General features: G+C 30.0%; 1 protein-coding gene across 3 annotated transcripts in view; it reads right to left on the reverse strand.

The window, feature by feature from the left end:
- LOC141529303 (homeotic protein antennapedia-like) overlaps window positions 1-17,258 on the reverse strand; it is a 139,335-nt gene that overhangs the window by 55,336 nt on the left and 66,741 nt on the right. Inside the window, exon 3 of one of the 3 annotated variants that reach the window (XM_074245806.1) lies at window positions 4,503-4,556. The exons of the other annotated variants lie outside the window; for them this stretch is intronic. The gene's annotated coding sequence lies outside the window, so the exon portion shown is untranslated. The remainder of the gene's footprint in view (window positions 1-4,502; window positions 4,557-17,258) is intronic. 3 annotated transcript variants of the gene reach the window in all.

Here is a 17,258-nt window from a genome sequence, read left to right on the forward strand (position 1 = left end):
GTGTGCAAGAACCGCGATGAATTACGGTTAACAATGGAATTTGTGTTTCTTGCCAGGCAGAGTAAGCAATGGCGCGAGGTCCTTTGGAATTTAGCGGCGGCACAATTACAATTAAGAGCGGTTAGCGAATTAAGGAACGTAGTTGGCACGCGGCACCGAGAATTCTACGTATCGCAAAAGACTCTAAAGCGATAAGAGATCTCTTTACTTCCTGGTAACCAATGATTTTCCAACGATTTATCTGTCTCTCTCATCCTTTTATCGGCACGTACGGTTTTCGTAATGAACTTGGAATGACGCGGCCACCCTGACGGCCCGAGACTCAATTTTCTGACCATAAAAATTATCCGCCAGCATAATTTTTATTATGACCGTCATCATTCTTTTAATTAGATCAAACCGGCTTATGAACGTAAACAACAATTGAATTGATAAAGCTCACCTCCGTCTTCGCTTTTTTCGTCGTCTTCGTCGGCGTCGTCGCCACTCGATGCTCCCCCTGACAGAGGGGGCAGTTAAAGGCGCCCGCGTCTTCAGGGCCGTTGTTATACGTTCGACTGGATTCTCTTCGACCTTGTCTCTCTGCACCAGAGGTCGTGAATTTGCCCCAGTGCTGAACTCCGTCGTGGCTGAAAACTCCTGTCACTCGATTGGCACCTATTACCACCGATGCTGCTGCTACTGTTGATAATGCTGCTGCTACTACTGTGACTACCACTAATGCTACCACTACTACAACTATTTCTCCTACAACTACCAAGCCACCTAAATACCAGCAACTTTTCGAGGAGACTGTTAGTGTTAAACTTGTCAATACTATCACCGCCACCACTGTCACAATCAAGAATAATCACCGTGCTAGTGTCTGTTTCTCTGTCTGGATAATGTTTTTTGAAAGTATTGTTTGATGGCACCTTTGAAACACCATTAGTCCCGACTAGGCGATCTCGTTGCTCTAGGGGTAACGGACCCGTCGGTGGCCCATTAACCATTACCTCTTCTTTCCTCCAGCACTTTCGTATCACGGAAACTTTACACTTTTTATTTATTTATTGAAAGTAAACACTATTCGCTGGTTGATTCCTTTCCACTCACTAGTCTTTGATGGATTCTTGACATGCTAATCCAAGAACACTTTTCAATTACTGTTCTCACGGAACAATTTCGGTGTTATTGTTATTCGATTCCATTCAGTTGTTCTATTATTTGATAATTTTTTTAGTATTCTTATGACTTGAACCAGATAGTTAATTGATTTCTAAATCTGTTATTGTTTTTCAATTGCCAATAAAGAAAATAAAAAATAAGCGAGCGATTCATTTAGTGGTGCATGCGACTGCTTTATTTTACGGTATTATAGATTTGAAGTTCATCATCATAGATTTATGATTGAAACGTGACGACGAATCGGAATGTTACTTCTTGAAATCAATTTAACAGTGATTTCCATTGGATTATTGACAACTGTGATTTTACTTTTGCTCTTCAATAATTTTTCATCGACTATACATATATTCTCAGTACTTCTCCTTCCTCATAAGAATAGAGTATTTATAGACCAAACAACATTCTCAAATGTTTCGGTTTTAAATCTACATACTCGATACTTTGAGATTAATATAGACTTAGTTAAATGTAAGTAAATTAGACTTTTATTTAACAATGTTTATTGTTTAGTAATGAAAATAAATGTATGGAATCGCAAACGAAATTAATCAATGTTATCCGAAACTGATGAGTCTATAGGAGACTTTCCACTTTCAGAAGAATGTAAACATTTTTTTGTTATAACTCCAATTGTTCAGGTACTAAATTTATTGTAAACACCTATTTATCAAATAATCATGTCATTTAAGTGACAACATTGTCTTTTGATGATAATACGAAAGAAATAGGTTATCAACATCATAGGTTAATTAAAAGACAGCTTTAATTAAAAACAAATCAGAATTAGTTTCAGCACAAGAATTAATTTCTTCAACATCAGTTCACAACAGGATTTAATCGAAATAACGCATTGTTCATGAACGTTCCAATCAACTAGGAAAACTCAAGTAACGATGATTGACATTGGTGGCACAGATAAAAGCCACACAGTATTAATAAAAATACAAATACGCGGGTCGCGGTCACGTATCGTATTCAAGAGATGAAATGACTGTGATCCGCGAATTTAGTTGCGGCGCTTTCGCAGCCTCCGTGAGGGACCAGAAAGCGCCGTGACGCGAGACGTCCTGCACATGCGTTAAGCTTCACCCACCCTCTCTGGGTGCTAACCAAATCCCCCACCTACCTCTATTTTTCTCTATCCCTTCTTTAACGCTTTTTCCCGCTGCCGCCCCTTGAAACTCGCCACGGTAGCATGACATACCCTTTTCAAACCAGGGTGTACTATCGCGCACTGTCACGCCATCCCTTTGTGCATCAACAAAAGCCTTTACTCACAAATATTCACTTGTTCACACATATACTCATATACATTATGCGTAGATCTCTACTGATCAACCTTATTATGATATTTGGTTGACATTAATGATGTAATGATTTTACTGGTCTCTATAGACTAAATTAACCTCATTAATAAAAAAGTTTGAATAACGAAAGTCATCCAACAAACTAGCCCCAAAACTTTCGGCTACGATCGAAGCTCAAGATTGTTTTGTTAAAATTTTGAAAAAAATTAATTTTCGTAAAGATTTTTCCTAAAAATTTTTTGGGATTTTGCTGTCTTAATATGTTTAGAAACTATTTAAATAAACATTTAGATATCATATTCAAAATATTAAAAACAAGTAAACTCGATTTTCCAAAATTGCAACTTTCGAATACAACTTTCAAAATTTTTAAAATCGTCTAATTTTCTCGACAGCAAGTCAAATTTTTCGGTAGAATTTTCATAAATGTCGTTCATTAAATATTTATATCATATTTTAACATCTTTCTGAATGAAAATAACAACAATAAATTTTTTTTATTTTTTTAAAAATATTTTGGTCGAGAAAACCAAACTCTGGTAAAGGAGTTACTTGAAAATGTGAGGATATGAGGTGAGAGAAAACGGAATAAATTGAACACGAACTTTAAATCTCTCAGATACGTGCTTTGAGTATCCGCCGATTTTATTAAAGAAATATCGAAAAATCTTGAATCCAGCTATATACTTAAAACTGTTGATGGATTCAATCAACAGCTCTTCGATGAATTCTGTGCTACCAACTAATTCATAAATCGTAATACAAAGAGAAAAAAATCCAAGGATAAAAGTTTTATAATATCGCTTCATGTATTGCAATCAATTACTATTAATATACCATACATAATATAAGATTCTAAAAATGTTTTTGATTTAGAGATATAAATATCAATGGAACTTGCTTTAAATAAAATTAGTTAAATATTTATAGTTACTGAATCAAAATTATAACTTTCTTACATTATTCATGTTTTACCTACTTACACATATTTACTCACAACCCTTGACACCAATAATCTTTTGGACCCAAGGCACGACCTAAACTAATTCTTTTACTATCTCGAGTCGAAAAAATGAACTTAGATTAGCTTAAATAAATTGTTTTCTTATAGCAATTGAATTCATTTAAGTTAATTTTTTTAACTTGGGGCACCTCAAAATTTCACGTACTCGTCGAATCTTTGTTAATCCTGTGTAAATTTATCATGAATTTATTGAGAAAAAATATATGCTTTCTTGCAAAAATCAATATATAAAAAATAACAGTACCAGTAGAATTTTTGTATAAACACTAGTGCCAAATAAAAAAAAACAAAATAATAAAAAAAATGCTTCCGTTATCAAAAAATTACAGGCAAGTATAATTATTAATCAAGTAGAATAAAACATAAGGGGTATTCCATACCAAATCGACCACTTTTGAACCCGACCCCTTTAGATTTTGCTAAAACTTTACCATCCTTTTCTACCCTTTGAAAAACATTTTTGAGAATTTTTTTGTCCAACTTTAAAAAAGTTATGAATTTAAAAAAAAAATGGCTTTTTTATTTTCAAATAGCCATAACTTTTTTAGCAATTGACTTTTGGGTGCCTTTTTTTTTTTTCAAATTTTTGTTTTTAAATGAACTTTTCGAAAAAATACACAAAAAAAATTTAACATGATCAATTATATAAAATAATCGGTTTTTTGAGTAAAATCGTCATTTTTTTTAAGTTCGCCATTTTTTTTTCTCAGAAAACCGATTATCAATAGATAAATGTTCCAAATGCTTCTTTTTACAACTGAAATTTATCCTCTTAACTTAAAAAGCTTTTTACAATCATAGTGCGATAAATTGGCCGAGTAGACGTGGGAGCTTTTAATTATTAATTCATCAGTAAATGTTAATAGTAAGTATTTAAAGTTATTAATAAAAATGATAAATAAAACAAAAGAAACAATTTCCCCGAAAGTATAATCTAACAAAAGATTTAATTGTTTCATTGTAATTATTTATCAATCTTTTGTTTTTTATTTTCACGTACTCACCATTGCGTGAAAATATTCTAGCCGGTATTTACAAAAACTTCCGAAGATTCTTACCTGCAACAAAAAATAACATCATTTAATTCAATCATATTCTACAATCTCAACTAAACGCACTATAATAAATAATTGCACACTTTAAATCAACGAAGAATTTATAGTGGTGGTTTAATGACGAGCGTTAAGCTTTTTTTGAACCTCAGCAACATAGTCTCCTAGTTACAGTTTACACGCGCAGGTATAAGAAATAATACCAGTAACTGGCTAGATAAAAACTTGGGTTTCATAAATATTTATTCGTTATAGTGTGAGATGCTTTTTTCATTTTTGCGATAAATGCTGAATTTTTCTTTGCACTGGAAAAAAAAAAAACACTTGTGAATCCTGTATTTTATCACAATCGCACGAGGGTTTAAAAAATTAAATTCAAAAAGATCGCAAGGCATTGAAAACTACTTTTTTTCGAACAGTGACTTATGTTTGACTATTTATACCAATGTAGGTAAAATTTTGAATAATAACCATGGAGGTCTGTGTGCAGAATGTTACAGTTTATATTGTACTAACGACTGTTGTTACGTGAGCAACACATTCATAACTGTTTAGAAAATATAATATGCAGTGACTGAAAGTGAAATGCATATTATTACTATTTAGCATAGCACTGAGTTCTGTGTTACATTAAAGCTGTCGCCGGAGTTTACCTACTGTCTGTCTATACCTACTGTGAATCAGGTCATCCTTCATAAATTTTACGTCACCGTGAAAAATTTTTTGTATAGAGAATAAGCATAACTAGTCAAACATATTTAGAATAAGTGTGAATAGTTGTCATAACTCATAATTCAAGTATAACTAACTCAAATAAAAATTACAATACTTCAAATATTAAGTATATATAGTTATTATCATTAATAACTAGTTGTTGATATCGACAACGAGCCATCAAACAACATTTGAATATTTAACATGTCTACAGAATTTTTTTTGTAATCAAAAATATTTAACCGAAATTAATTGTTATTTTTTTTTTTGTACATAAGTGTTGCTTGTAGAAACTTACCGCATATGCTATTTATCAAAAACTAAATGTTAACCTTTTTGTGATGTATGAACCTCACAATGGGCTCATAAATTATATCTCAATAAAAATGTCATCAATGCTTCTATTTCATCACATTTTCATGTGGATGTTCATAATAAACGACCTTTTTAGTTAATAAGACATAAAATGAAATATCTACCAGATCATTACTTGTTTAAATTTTTTTCTAAGAACTTGATATTAATTAGAAGAATGAAACAAAATCTGCACATACAAAGAAAAAATTTTTCGTTGAAAAGCTGATTTTTTTTGACAAAAAATTATTTAACAAAATAAGAATTGTTTTGGTTAAAATAGAAACATTCTTTCTATTGTGTTGTATACAGAAATTGGAGCTGAAGTCTGACAATTTTCAGTTTTTAAAAATAAATCTTGTTCTTAAAAATTAGTTTCTGCAGAATTGTTCGTTGATTTAAATTCTAATTTAATAAACAATTCAAGGGAAAAACTTTTCTCAACAGAATTTATGACATATTTTGCACTATCTGAGATTGTTGCTATCCAGTACAAACAAAAGAAGGGATGAAATCGGTCATTTAAAATGTAGAATAATTTGAAGCAATTGATACCTCAATTTGTGTTGGTTCATATTACTTTTCTCTGTCTTCCTTGTAATGTAATAATACTTTACCATTGTAAAAAGAAGATTAATTAAAAAAAAATTTTTTTCGAGGAATAGAACTTAGAAATTTCAATCGCCATGTAATTATTTACCGTGTAATTAATTAATGTAATTAGTAATTAACTCAATAAATAAATCTAATTAATTTTAATGGTTAGTTGTTTTTCTGTGGAAATTATAAAAAAATATCATTTCGCATTGTTACCAGTAAAAAAATAAAGTTACCGAGTTTTGGCATAATATGGCAGAGCAGCTGATACTCCTTCGCTTATATATGTACATATCATTATCTACACACACTCCCTTTTTCATACAAGATAATCGAAAATGAAATATGAACCTACTTATTTGAAAAAAGATTGATTTAATCAATGTCGACAACCGATATATATATAATGTTCTCTGCTTTAACAACCAATTATTCATCAATTATTAATATCGAATGTAAATGATGTGTAATGATAAAAAAGTTCATTTCATTCAACAGAAAAAATCTTGAATCAAGAGAAATTTACTTAAAACAAGAACAATTTCTAGGATCAAGAATTTTGGTCTTGATTCAAGAAAATTATTTTCTTTAAAATGATATTTTTTTTTTGGTCAGGTTAAATTTTTTATCTGGATGAATATACTGAAATAATTTAGCAAAACTTTCTATTTCTCAACAAAGAAAAGTCTATTAGAAATTAATTTAGTAATATTTCATTTTTAAAAAAAATTGTCTGATAACAGTTTCACAAAAGTGAAAATTTAAAAACAGGAAAATTGATAACAAAAAATCGGCAAACAGTTTTTACGTTCATAAATTCCCCAAAGATTATTAATAATATATAAACGATACGAGGATGAAGGATCAGGTGATTTAGTTTTGAATTATTAGTTGCAACATTTTGTATACTATATTGATACTTCTTTAGACACTCATAATAAACAAACTGGACTCAGTAAAATTACATTTAAAATCCTTGTCATATTTCAATATTATTATTGATATTCAAACCAAGCAAACTTCGATTAAAATCATAAAAGTTATTCTCGAAAGCGCTGGATTTAGTATTAAACCTCTCGCATCATGAATATACATACGATATTTTGTGCTTTTGCTTTTCCTCTCTTCATATTTATTAATTTTAAAAATAAAAGCAAAAAAGAATTAAAATTTAACATAACCAGAGGTTTATATTTTCTTACAAGTAAAAGAATCGTAACGGGGAAAAACACAACAACAGTATAAATAGTATTTTATGCCAAGAAAATGGACAAGAACTATATATCGGCTGTGAAACAAAGATGAAAGTTGCCAACCCGTGTAATTAAACTTCTTTAAAACTTGCAATTTTATTTGTATATTTTTATTTCTCTCTCATTTTCAGTGAACATGTTTTTTCTACTTTATTGCTGCTCACGAACTTTGTTTTTTATTTTACGTTGAATTTCATGGTTTCAATGATTCACCTTATTTACAATGATGATTGAAATGAAAACAATAATTATGAAAAAAATAAGGAAATATTTGAATTTATATACAAAATATACTGATGTTTGGAGTACGATAACGTCGGTTACAAAAACATTGAGCGATGTCACGGGATGGTAGCTACCTTTGAAAAGCGCATAATATAAGCCATATATATTAAATTTATGAATACGCTTGTGAAAGCGCTTGTCCAGCCGGCACCTATCCTCATAGTCATCAGAGATATATATATATATATATATATATATATATATATATATATATATATATATATATATATATATATATATATATATCTATATAAAACCACAACGAAGAGACTTTCTGATTCTACCGGTAAAGTTAAGTTGCCTCTTAGGATGTTCTGCGCTTTCTTTATCTTTTTTTTTTGTCACTTTCCTCCCTACTTACTTCCTACAGTTATGTAGTGACAGCCCATAATTCCTTCTCTTTTGATAGCCGACTCTGTATCTCACGATCGCAGATACAACCGCGATGTCTGCAAGCATAAGTACTGACCCCTGCATATCAAGCATATGCGTCGCTAAAGTTGACCTAGTTTCCTGATGAGTGTTTTACGATCTTTATTTGCTCAATGATATTCTATTGCAGGACTAAATCATGTTTATTACTTTGTTGCAGCAAGTTACCCCGAAAAAAAAAAAGTATCTTCATTAAAGAAAATATAGAAAAAAGAAAAGTTGAAAAATTATAGTTTAAAGTAAGATTTAAAAAAGCTGGATGCAAGAATGAAAATTTTACTTGGTAAAAAGGTACAATTTTTTTCAAAATGTGTTGAAATCATAAAAATGGAAGAATTTCTGGTATTCTAGAAATAAGTCTATAATACCTCGAATTGATGTTACCGCATATCTTAATTCAAAAGTAAGAAATTCTTGCACAAAAGGAAAAAATTTTTGGTAAGAAAACTAATTTTCTCGACTCAAGAATATATTTGTTCCAAAATAACTTAGGTTGTACGAAAAATTTTTGGGTTGAATCTTCTTTTTCTGGATGAGCAAAATACATATGTATCTTATTTGAAAACAATGAAGTACTTTGTTGGATTTATAATATTCTTGAGTAAAAAATTGTTTTCTTTTCATCAAAGAGTTTTATTTACTTGATTAACGAGTGAATATTTCGAATTAAAAGAGACTTAAACCATTCAAAACATGAGTGCAATTTTGAAGAGAATTTTCTTTTTAAACCAAGTAATTTTTTCCTAGTTGCAAAAACTTGAATAAACGATTTTGAAATTCATGATTAGATTATATTAAAGAATTTTTTATCTTTTATCCACAATCAACTATTAATCTTCTTCACGTTTCGCTCCCAATGAGCACCACTGGCTGAATCTCGTTTAAATTCACTCAGTCGTATCGCGCAGGGACTCACATTCGAATTCTATTATTTTCAATTTATGAATCACTCGATACTGTAAACCCATTTTCACCACTTCGCTGTCCATTATTGCTAAAATATAAATGATTTTTGTTAATTTTTTCTCCTCGATTTAAGGAATTTCTTTGGTGTAAGAGTTAAAGAAAAATATTATAACAGAATATGATGTATAAGTTTAAGGCGAAATTAACAAGCAAAACAATGTTTGTGTAAATGTAAAATGTCAAGATAAGACTGGATGACGAATAAGAAGGAGCATAGATAGACGAATTATATGGTAGCTTATATATCGTGGCCACAAGTCCACTAACTTCGACCCTGGCCTAACCATGTAGACGTATAGCAGAAATCCAGCTGTAGTGGCAGACTCTCTGCGAGAATAGCCGCACGGGAGTTACGGTAGGATCGGAGAAGTGGCGGAGACGGAGGCAGAAGCGGCTGCGAAGCCGGGCAAGTTTCGCTTGAGAGCGTGACGGGGGTAAAGCAAAGGGTGGCTTGTCACGGACCGGGGAAGTGGGTTGAAAGGAAGGTCTTTGGGTGGTGTGCAAAGTGAACGATGCGAAGAAGAGAGAGCGACTATACCAAGGGTGAGTTTGGGAGTGAGGGGATGAACCCGCGTTGGAGCGATGGCAGAGTATTGATTTAGTGGGTTGCGCCGTCTCCTTCTATTTATCTCTTCGCTCTTTCTACATCTCGTACATCTCCGCGTCTTCCTTTATAGCGATGGTGCTATAAAATCTTTTTCGACTAAAACGTTAACGTTCACCATATTCTTAATATTTTATGCATGTCATCTATTAGTATTTATTTCAACTATATCTATCATCAAATAATCTTATCGATAATATTGCTTATTGAATTACTCAAAAAATCGATCTTTTATTTTATTTCTTGCTGTTTAACTCCAGTTATTTAGTACAATGTATGAAAAATTGATCTGATTAAAAAGAAAAAGTCTTGAACCAAAAAAATAATTTTTAAGAATGTACTCATTTTTAATCAAGCCGAAAAATACTTAAATTAGTCAATGCTACTTGGTTTAAAGTAAATTTGATTTGATTCAACAATTTTTCTACTTGATTCACGGCAATAAAATATTTATAAATGATTTTCTTGATTCAAGATTTTTTTATTTCAATAAAATTAATTCTTCTATTAGTATATGAAAGGATTCATTAACTTGTTACACTAGAGTCGCTATTTATCAATCTAAAATTCAACCTCATTTTAAAAACTGTAGTACTCTGACGTTGAATTATAATTTAAAAAGGCATTGTTTATTTATTTTATTCATGAGAATATAAGTAGGGTAGAAGTACCGTTTGTGGCCACCATATACCGTTTATGGCCATTTATTGTTCAAATAAATGATAGAAATGAATTTATATTAATAAACCATTACAAACTCAATTTGTTTTAATATTAATTATTTAAAACTCAACAAAAACATGGTTATAATATTGTAAATTTTTATAAATTAATTCAAATGTCAGCCGGCCAAAAACGGTGCTAAGGTGGCCAAAAACGGTACTTCTACCCTAAATATGGCTAATACTCTTTCGGGCTTCACCTTTTTTTAGCTGACTACATTTGATTTCGTATTTCAAATTGTTCCAGATTTTTGATTATTCATGCAGGGGTGTTGATGTTTGCAGTTTGTTTTAGATTGGGATTTTCATTGAATTATTGTTAACCATATTTTTTAATTTTTCAACTCAACATTTGTAACTAGTTTTCTCAATGTAGAATAAATACTAGTATAACTTATATAAATGTTGATAAGGAATTACTATTTTGCAGATTTAACCTGATGATGTTGACTCAGAATATTCAAAGAAATATTGCCTCTGAATAAATAAATTGATTTATCGGTAATGCTACTACTTCACAAAGTTTAATTGTTTCTAAGTACATTTCAACATTTAATTTGTTACAAATAAAAAATATCATACCTCTTTGTTAAGAGTAAGACAGCTCTGTGTTAAAGTCACATTTAAAAGGTGTTACTCAAGTATCGAATAACATTTCAGTGTGATAACAAACGGATCGATGAAACAACACAAATGATTATGTTGAATCGACGCACTAAAATTTTAAATATTTTACACTTTACACAATGACAAAAAATTTTTTACTATTTACATTAAAGAAAAAATAAATTTGCATCAAGAAAAAGATCTTGAATCATGAACATTTTATTTAAGCCAAATAAAATCAGTTTAAAAATTTTTCTACTTAAATCAAAATTATGAATCTGTTTAAAATAATTTTCTTGATTCAAATAAATTTTTTTTGAGTAGACTAAATAATTGTAGGAACATCAAGCTAGTTCTGTGTATGATAAACCTACAAAAACATAAAAGTTTACTATAAACTAACTGAACTTTTCAAAAAAAAAAAAAAAAAAAAAAAAAAATACGATAGCTTCAAAAAAATATGTTAAAAAATGTTGCAATTGATTATATCAATGTATGTTTATCTATTTATATTTTATCATTATTGTATTCATATTTTATGCTTCAAGAATGTACATAAAAATTGCTATGCTATATAAATTTTATTGTTATATAAGTATTACACTGACAAAAAATATTTAATACTCAATACTTTTATGAGCCAAGAAAATAATCCTCTTCATAAATTTTTTATAGGACTAAAAAACCTCTTATTATTAGCCAAGAAAATCTTATTAAAATAATACTAAATACATCGAATTAAGCAATTAATTCTTAGAAAATTTATTGTCAATTATTACGTAAGAAACTTTCACGAAATAACGCAAAAAATTTATTTTTTTAGCTAAAGATGTAAATAGTAAAAGAAGAAGATCATTTTGTCGGTTGTGTGGTGAAAATGTCTGGACAATTCCAAAATAATGAATACAGAAAGCTGCATGGGATTCAAACACAATTCAAATCCGTGCGATCATAAAATTATGCAAGCTAAGTAGCCCATAGATCAACGAAACAATTTCACACGGATTGAAATAGAGTTGCGTGGTTATGACTGAAACTAAAAAAATAATTTTCTTGAGTTGAATTTTTCGTTTTGAATTTAGAAAAAGTTTATTTCTATACGACCATTTATTTTATAGCACAATGACGCGTAATTAACTTTTTCCGTATAATTATTTTTAATTTTTGAACAAAATTTTCCAGTATCAAGAAAATATTTCCTTGAATCAAAACATTTTCCTTTTTTCGGAGTATTCCCTTGAGTTAAGAAAATTTTTCGTGTACTGAAAAAATAATTAACTTGAGTCAAGAAAAAAATTTTCAAACCAAGAAAATAATTTTGAAAATCTTTATTGTTTTGATTCAAGACCAAAAATTCTTGAATCAAGTGAAATTAACTTAAACCAAGAAAAATTTCTTAGTTCAAGAATTTTTTTACTCAAATCAAGAAGATGAAACTCTTCAAAATTATTTACTTGATTCAAGTTAATTTTTTTTTCTGTGTATGTGTTTATAGAGTGATTTACTTTTATAATTTAACAAGCGGGTAATAAAAGATGAAATGTTAGTAAATAGATAGATAGTTAAAATACTAGTGGTTAACTGGTAGTTTAAGTGTGTCGAATGTTTATAATTTTCAACAATTTACATACATGGATTATACATGTTTAAAATCAACAAGACAGTTAACGTATGCAGACAGCATGATAATATTCATAACACGTTAAGTTAAGTGACAAGGCCAATGAGTGAATTCAATAAAAGTGTAACATGTAACATTAATACAAGTAAACCTCTTTTGATTGATCAGGTGTAACCCAGAATACGACTATGATGGTTATACAAACAATAAATTACAGCTACAAATGGTCATAAATTACGATAAATGACATAAAAATTACGGTTAAGTATATTGAAGCATATATTTTTAGTAGAAAGATATTTAGGTAAATAAAATCATTATGAAACAAAGTTAAATTTATTTTATTAATTATTTTTAATTACAGATTTTATAGAAAGATTTATGAATTAAAAAAGGTAATGTAAAAAAATAAGTGTGAAATAATTAATTATTCTTCACTCATTCATTACATATTCGTAGAAACGGTTAAAGGACGCGGACGGGACCGACCAGATACAATCTCTATACAGTTAAGAGGTGTTTACAACTCCGACAGTGAATCTGCGGGTAAGTGGGAGAGAAGATGGCAGTAAATATTCCTCGGGTCGTATTCCACACGGAGGTTTGCTGCTCTCATTCATTCTTCGTCTTTCTCATTGCCTTTCATTTTCTTACTCTCTTTTGTGCTGAATTCACCACTGCTATATCCACGCGTATCATTCACCGTAGCAACCACCCTTTAGTGAGCTTAGATGAGCCGTTGATTCGCCAAATTTCAATTTTATGTTTTACTTTAGCTTTTTTTTTTTTTTTTTTTTTTTTACATTTAGTCACTTGTTATCGTGCTTTGATTCCTATTTACTCAACGATTATTGTTTTTGATTACCCTAGTAATGAAATTTTATGCACATAATAATTTGGGTTCCGTAACATTCTAACCAACGATAAAATAACCAAACACCAATATCTCAGCAACAAAGAATTAGGCAGAAGATTGAAAGATGGTTTCAGAAACAACAATAAAAATTATTTGTAAGTATGTGATATGGTTTTTCAAGAAAAAAAATTTTTTTTATTCAGGTGAGAAATGCTTCATCTGAAAGTCTTCAAAGTGATTTTCGTGGTTCAAGAATTTTTCTTATGAATCAAGTTAAGTTTTCTTTTTTAGTATATTACTTATAAATCGTTTTTTTTTTCTATTATCTACTTAGCATTTAGAGTTGAAAAAATTATTTTAAATAATTTCTTTCAAAAGGCATCACGATGTGTAAAATAGATATTTTCTGCCAAAAATATCTGTGAAGTTTATAGTCAACCCATTTGTCAAGTGTTACTTCTACCAATTGGAAAAATTTATATTAAATTACGAGTTAGGTCGAGAAAATAGTTATTTATTTAATCATTAGTAAATCATTAGATTCTATATAGTTAAATTTTCGAACGGAGGCGTTAGAATATAACTTTGAAGTTATTTGATTGTAGTATTTCTACATTATTAATTATAACGCGATGGGGCTGTGGATTGATATTAATGAATGAATATACCGCATTGCTCCTCAAGGTTTGAGAATAAGTATGTGGAAGACGTTCAAATATTCACAAAGTAATATTTTAAAAAGCTTAAGTTAAGCAACAAAAAAGCCGAACGAGTCAAAGAGGCTGATAGCTGTCACAAGCCTGTAAGCTTATTTAGGGTGAAAAAGCATGACGGAAAAATGTACAAGAGAAGGGGAAAATGCAATTTACTAATGGCGACTGACGGAAACGATTGGTATGGCGTCGTTTTTTTTGTTGGGTGTAGCGGAAGTATTAGGACAAAGGTTACAATACAGAGGGTGCGCCTCTCCCTGGCTCAAACTTTTTCTGCCAATCTTTTTCATTCCTGCCAACTTCGTTTCCCCAGGGAAACGATCACGTATACCAAGCACGAGGAAAGTTCCTGAGAGGAAAATTGCGACGAGCCGTCAAGACTCTGGAAGGAATATTAGAAATTCCTTGGTTCGCTTCAGCGCTGAGCCGTGCTTCGAGGGTGGTGAATAGCCAAGTTAAATCTATAGAAGCGGAAAGATACTGTGAATCACTCTCTACTTCACTGATGCTCTGTACAGCAATATATTTCCAATTGCTTGAAAGAAGAAAAGAGAAGGAGCTATTTCTACTCAAATTCTCAAAGAAATTATTTTTTTTTTTTTTTCCAAATATTTCTTGTTTTCAAACGATGGTAAGCCGATGATTTCTTCAGAAAAAATATACTTTAAACTTCGAATAACTTGTATAAAATACTTTCGATTTTACAATGACGTCTTTAAAACTAGGGTAGAAAAAAACACTAATTAGATGCTATCTACAAGTTGTAACATCTTGTTTTAGCCAAGTCAATGACTTTTATGGTGATAGCAGATGTCTGAGGAGCGTTAAACGTTTTTTAATTCTTAATCATGAAAATAAAAAAAAACCAGTTTTTCATTTAAACCACTCCCATCAAGTCTGTAATTTTGTAATTCTATATAATTTAACGCTCGAATCCTCTACCTATACAGAACATATAGCGTTTTTGATTATCAAAAAATTTTCGGTTGTGTAATTTTATTGAGCTGTTCGAGTAATTTCAATGTTTTTGAATTTTATCAATGAGTTAATTTAGTTAATTTAGTACGTGCATTTGTCACTGAACTCTAAACGGCTGGACCGATTTTAATGAAATTTGTTGTGCGTCTTGAGGTGGATTCGAGAATGGTTTAGACTCACTATTCAGTCCACGGGATAATGTTTATTTAATAGATTTTTTATTTTTTAATTGTTGTTGATCTTGAAATGTTTTATATTGGATCTGGTATATTGAATGAAAAAAAGTGATTCAAAATTATTTGATCTTCTCATTTGACCTGTTAATTAATAAAAATATTAATGAAAATTTACTTCTATGGAGATATTTAATTTTTTGAAGCAAGAGAAAAATTTTCTCAAGACAAGAAGATTTACTTTTATCAAAAATCACATTTTTTCGAGCAAGAGGCTGAATTTTCTCAAAACAAGAAGATTTTCTTGTCTCAAATAAATTTTCATAGAACAAAATACGTATTTCTTAAAGCAAGAAAATTAATTTTATTGGAATAAGTGATATTTCTTATGTCTGAAGAAAATTTTTTTTTCGTTCAAGAAAATAATTAGGAAGAAAAATATTTTCTTGGCTCAAGTGAACCTTTTTTTCTGTGTTTTCTTCATTTCAGAACTATTTGCAAATATCTAAGAAGAAATTTCAATATTGTATAAAATCCTTAATTTCAATTCGATTCGCAATATTTAATATTTCACGTAATACCAATTACTTGAGTTTGAAATTTCTTCTGTCCAGAATCAAACTAAAGATTAACTTAATCACTCATTCAGATTTATAAGAAACATGTTCTTTTTATTCGAACAGCTGATGACTTACAACGAAGTAACTACATTACGCTTTAATTAATTATTAAAAACTTGAAAATTCTGAATATATTTTAATTATGAATAGAAAAATATTCTTAAGATGAAATTACTTATTTGATTAAATTAAAGAAAAATTTTTTCATTATTGTAAATGATTGTTTTGTATGAAAGACAATAATTATAGAAATAAACACTGACATTATTCGAATCATTTAATTTTACGTTCAACGTTCTACATCGATACGTTATAAACTGTCATTTTTAATGATTTAATGAACTTGATAATGTTATGATGCTTTATAATGTAATGTTACAATGCTTTCATAAAACACCAAGCATCACAAAAAAATTAAACTGACAGTACATAATTTTAAATTAAAACATTTTCTGTTTAGGAAACAACGAAAGTAGTTTTTTTATTTAAAAAAATAATGAATCAAAACAATTACGAAGTTTGCTCTTTTGGTTTACCAATGATTCAATTCTCCACAGGATATGATGTAGTCCATGAAACGGAGATGGAGAAACGTGAGAGTTGGTTCAAACGCCGCGGGATTGATGCAGCTGCTGTCTGATCGTCCCTCGGGCGTGGAGAGCTCAAACGCGGCAGTGAACGGAGAAGAGGGATGTAGGTGGGGGATGAGAAAACGTCGGTGATGGCAGTACTATACGATACGAGCCATACGAGAGTGCTTCACTGCTCCGCGTATAACTGGAAATGAAAGGGCAATACAGCCGATGAGCGATAATTCATTCGAGAATCGAGCTGGCCAGCTGAACCCAATCGATCCTCTCTACGAACGCTCCTCCGAGAAATAAACATCAATAGTTCAAGAACACCAGAATACAACATCCTAACAACGTTGTATTAAAAAGCCACTCTCCATACATGACACATTTAAGAATATTCCTAATATAATAAAAAAATTCCAAAAACGTTTAATTTTCAATTCATTTAATTTTTTTAAAGGGTTGAGATCATTTTCAGGGAATACCATTTTTCAAAATAAATTTGGTATTTTTCTTTTATATTCTGAAAAGAAATTCTGACTCAAATAAAAATAACAAAATTTTCAATTAAAATGGGCAAAAGAATAGTTGAATAAGTAAATTTATAGCGAGTATTTATTACAGTTTTTTTGAATACTA

The sequence above is a fragment of the Cotesia typhae genome, unplaced genomic scaffold, assembly GCF_013202065.1.
Source record: "Cotesia typhae breed Kobodo isofemale line unplaced genomic scaffold, CoteBio_Ctyphae contig_48, whole genome shotgun sequence".
Classification (NCBI taxonomy): domain Eukaryota; kingdom Metazoa; phylum Arthropoda; class Insecta; order Hymenoptera; family Braconidae; genus Cotesia; species Cotesia typhae.